Source organism: Meles meles, chromosome 15, assembly GCF_922984935.1.
Source record: "Meles meles chromosome 15, mMelMel3.1 paternal haplotype, whole genome shotgun sequence".
Taxonomy (NCBI): domain Eukaryota; kingdom Metazoa; phylum Chordata; class Mammalia; order Carnivora; family Mustelidae; genus Meles; species Meles meles.
The window spans coordinates 36,269,285-36,274,208 of NC_060080.1; positions in this window are offsets into that span (position 1 = coordinate 36,269,285).

Below are 4,924 nucleotides of genomic sequence, written 5' to 3' on the forward strand. Positions count from 1 at the left end.
CCCTCCCATCCCGCCCTCCCTCCCTCTTTCATTACAACCTTTATCTGGTGGCACCATCACCCCAGGAGACTCCCAAACAGAAAACCAGACATTAAGGAGCGGAGACAGGAGTTGCAAAATAAAAGTTCCTGTGTTCAGAAGGCGGGGCGAGCTCTCAGTTCGGACCATCCAGGTTTTTAGCCCGAGGGGAATGTATCCCCTTGGACAACGTAGAAATGGGATAAATTCAAGCTGTGTTTGACATAAACATTTAAAGAGTTTTTAACTGTTTGTTCTGCAGCATAAAGCAAACACTGAATATGGTAATGGCTCATCGGGAACCAGAGAGGGGAAAGCGCCCTCCGCATCCCCACCCGGACTCCCAGACTTGGGCACCAATCCTCCCTCCGGAACCAGAAGATCCTGATCGTGCCTTAAATTTAGTCCGAGCTCAGCCGGGTGACATGCACAGCGCAGACATGTGGCTGAAGCCTGTGGACGTTCCCCAGCCCCACCTCCTGCTTCTGGCTGCAACAGGACCCGGTGGCCCCCGACGCCAGCCGAGGCCACCCGGGAACACTGACGGGGGGTGATAGACTGAGCTTTCATGGAAAGGCTAGGGGCTGATTCAGGCCAGGAAAAGGAGGGCAGTAGTATGCTTAAAGACTATGGCAAAGGTTTTTCTAGATGAGTTGTTGACTGTGCAGTTTTTATTCCCAAAGATGGGAGAAAAAATAATCACAAATTATAGTGAAAAGGAGGATTCCTGCTCAGAGTCCTTAGAGGGGCACACAGTCCCCTGGGGGAGGTCCAAGCCTCTTGGGGCAGCTTTCCAGAAGCCCCACAGCCTGCAGCTCCTCCTGTTCTTTTCCAAGCTTGCACCTACCTGCTGTTGCAAGAATCCTGTCCCCCCAGCCTCCCGGGAGCTGGCCCTCTGCCCCGCTCACAGCACACCCTCTCAGGCTGCCTGTTTCTGTCAGGCTCCAGTACAAGCCCGTTCCTCTGAGAGGCCTTCCTTGGGCCTCTTCCTGGCTTTCTCTTGGGCCCTCTCTTCCCTGAATCCCTCCCTCAGCCCCTCCTGACCCCAGCGCACTCACCCTGAGGACCCATGGGGCACAAACTGGTGTCCTGTGTGTAACGGTGTCCCGCTGGGAAGATAATGGGCTGGAGGCAGGGAGCAGGGCAGGGTCTGGAAACTAGGTGGGTGGGCCAGGAAGATGGTGGGTTCATTTATTTATTTTTTATTTTTATTTGTTTATTTTTTATGCAATAGTTTCTTTCTTTTTAATTTGAGAGAAAGACACAGCGAGAGAGGGAACACAAGCAGGGGGAGTGGGAGTGGGAGAAGCAGGCTTCCGGCTGAGCAGGGAGCCGGATGAGGGGCTCCTTCCCAGGACCCCCGGATCAGAACCGGAGTGGAAGGCAGAGACCAGGTCCGGTCCACACCGATGCCATCCAAACCCCCAGGCCCAGATGGGGAGATAGAGAGGTTCCGGAACACACGTAGGTGCCACAAACCTCCTCCAGCCAACGGTGGGACGCAGGTCCTTTCAAGGTCTTGGGACAGGGAGCCTGGGGTCCTCTCCCATTCTAGGGTGGGGGTCCTCAGTCCTTGTCCAAAATAAAACCCAACCCAAGCCACGGTGGGAATACACCTGGAGAGGACATGGCGCTTACCCCTCCCCACCCTAAGTTCAGATCACACAGACCCAGACCATTCCCCCCAGACCCATACCCCCTGAGGACAAGAGACCACCCACGGGGCCCAGGTCAAGAAGGGGACTGGTGCCTGAAAACATATTCTACGTGGTCCCAAAAAACGAGCTATCCCATGGGGTACAGGGGTCAGCCCTCATGCTTCCCACCCTCACAGGCAGGATCCCAGGCTCTGGTCCAGGGGCCACATGGGACCAGGGCTACCCACCAGGAAGAAGAGCTGGTGGCAGGATGTGGCCAGCCCCCACACCTCCACCTACAGGGAACGGGGGCTTTATGCTCCATGTTGTCAACACAGGCAGGACTGACTGACTGTCACACCATGCTGTGGAAGGCCGAAGTTGGGGACTCGACTCTGACAGGACAGTGCAGAGCCTGATGCAGGGCTCGATCTCACAACCCTGAGATCATGAACTGAGCTGAAACCAGTAGTTGGATGTTCCATCGACTGTTTCTCCCAGGTGCCCCCTAAATTTGATTTTGAATGGGATTCTTCTTTTTTGTTTTTGTTTTCTGGAACAGTAGATGAGCTTACTCCCTGAAACCAATGCCAAAGGTGGCCTCCCCACGGAAAGAACACAGCTGCTTAGGAGCACATGCTAAACGCTGCTGGCCTGGCCTGTTTCTAAGCTTTGGGGGTCAACAGAACTCTTTTCTCATGTGGGCTCTTTGTAGATCTTTGACAGTATGCGCTTTCTTATAAAACACAACATGCATCTCTCAATAGAGCCCTTGAGATACAGAGACTGAGTGTGTCGTGGAGGGGAGGGGTACCGGCCTGAGATGGGAGGCAGGGGAGGGAGCAGGGGAGGGGGTTTATATTTATAGTATGACAGTCCTCAGCACAGAGCAGGAGCTCAGAGAAGGTTCCTTTCCTTCCAGAGAAGCCTCAAAGCCTTTGAAGTTACCTCGATTGGTCAAGGACCTGAGTTTGCTTTTGCTAGGATCCCAGGACCTGCATGAATGGGCCCTGGAGCTGCTCTGGAGTCTCTAGGGCAGCTCAGCACCCCTTCCAGGAAGACCTCAGTGTCTGCCAGGGTCAGCTTTCCAGTGTCCCTTATATCCCTAGCTCGGAGCCCTCCCCTCTGCCGAGCCCTGAAATCAGGGATAAGGTAGCCACTGTGTCCCAGAAGCCAGCAGAGCACAACATTTGGAAGGTGCACACAACTCTTTATTAAAGAACAAATAAATGGGTGAATGGGGGAGGGAGGGATGGAAAAAAATGGGTGAATGGAAAAAAATCAAAGAGAGAAAAAGAGGGCAAGGCAAGGATTATGGCTGATGCTTTTTCCGTTTGAGAGCTGAGGTCATTCAGCTCATTCTAGGCTCTTTCTCAATGGAACTTCAACATTGATCATTCAAATGTGGTTTGAAAATTATACATTGGAAGGGGCAATAAAACTTTTCAGTCTTGGGCACCTGAGTGGCTCAGTTGGTTAAGCAACTGCCTTCGGCTCAGGTCATGATCCTGGAGTTCCGGGATCAAGCCCCACATCGGGCCTCTGCTCAGCAGGGAGCCGACTTCTCCTTCTGTCCCTCAACCATCTCATGCTCTCTCTCTCAAATAAATAAAATCTTTAAAAAAAAAAAAAAAAGGCTTTTCAGTCTTTTAAGGTTTGCATAGATCTACTGCAACATTTAGGGTAGAATGGTGGTCAGAGGGTCTTAAATTCGGAGTCCATCCTTGCCAGCACCCTGGGCACCCGTGAGCCCTGCGCAGGGTCCCAGGCACAGAGCCCCAGGGGCTGGCCTCTCCCTTGAACCCTGCTGCCCACAGCTTCCCTGCCTCATCTGTGTGGGGCTCTGGCCTTGCTGCCCTGCCGTTGCTCAGGTTCACCCAAACAAAGGCTCATATTTTATAGACCAAGAACTCCTTCCCTACATGTTGGCCAACTAATAAGCGACATCGCTTGGGTTTAATCTTCAGGTAATTTTTTCTTTATTTTTCTTTATGAAGTTTATCTAAGAATAAGCTCTGCTTGGAAACACTTTGCACTGTAGAGATAAAACAAGATCTCTGGATCGCCCACTTGCCATGTACATTTTGCATGAACTGGCTGGTCATCTCCTTCTCCACTTTTCCATTAGGTGGTTGGTCTTAGTCTGTTTTCTTTACAGATGGAAGTAGAGCCAGGATAATAACCCAGAATTTATGTATCTGTGTATGTATTTCTGTATATATGTAGATAGATGTATGTGTCTACACAAACACACACACACACATCTGTTACAAATATCTTCTCCCATTTTGTTGCATCTCAGCTTTGATCTCAGTTTTGCCGTATCTCAGCCTCTAGGGATTTCGGATTTGAATCAGAAGTTCCACATTTTGATGAAGCTGACATCACTCTTTCTCTGTTTGCCCTTGTGGTTTGCATCTTGCTTAACTTGAAGCCTTGCCCATTCTGACTCCTGGGTCATACACATATCGTCCTACATATTTTTTCAGACGTCAGTCTTTCTTCAGTGGGTAGCCAGCTGCCCCAGCACGTGTGTTGCTAATCCCTCCCTCCATGATGGGAAAGGCCACCTTGTCCCCAGATCTCAGGGGTCTCCCTTTGGGGAAATTTTGAGGTTGTTTTTGCCCAGGGAGTCCGGAACTTCTCTTCTAATTCCTGGAAATGTTTACTGTTTGCTGCTTGTCTTGGGGTCTCCCCTTCCCTTCCCCGAGTCAGTCCAGAGGTCGATCTCTGAACAAAGTTTTCCTCTATGTCCAGTCACTGTTTGCTAATTCATCTGAGAATCTGCCAGAGATGAACATTAGAAGTACCCTCCTATGACTTACACAGTCTGCTCCTTGGAAAGCTAGGGCATTCATCCGCCCTGTTCTTCTAGCATTTCTACGAGTGACCGCTTGTGGCCTGACCTTTCATTGGCCAGGCTCTCCAAAGGAAAACATCCACTGGCAAGAAGAAGTTACCTCTCTTTCTGACCTCTTGTTTTAGAGTCAGGCCACAGTCCCCTCCTCAGGGTGGTCTGCTGTTTCTTCGTCAACACAGCGCCTCATGGCGGGCTCTCTCACGGCCTTTGGGTCTTAATGATCTTCCTCGTTTGGTACAACATTGACCAAATATACCGTTTTTATTTTTTAAAATAAAAGTTTGAGTTAGGAACCTTGCAAAACTTTCGTGTGTTCTTAAAATGTCTATAAAGGGTGGAAGGTTAAACCCAACACTCAGATGGCTGTTAGAAAAATGTCTGTTGGGGTTGATCTTTCTCTAGAAGGGAG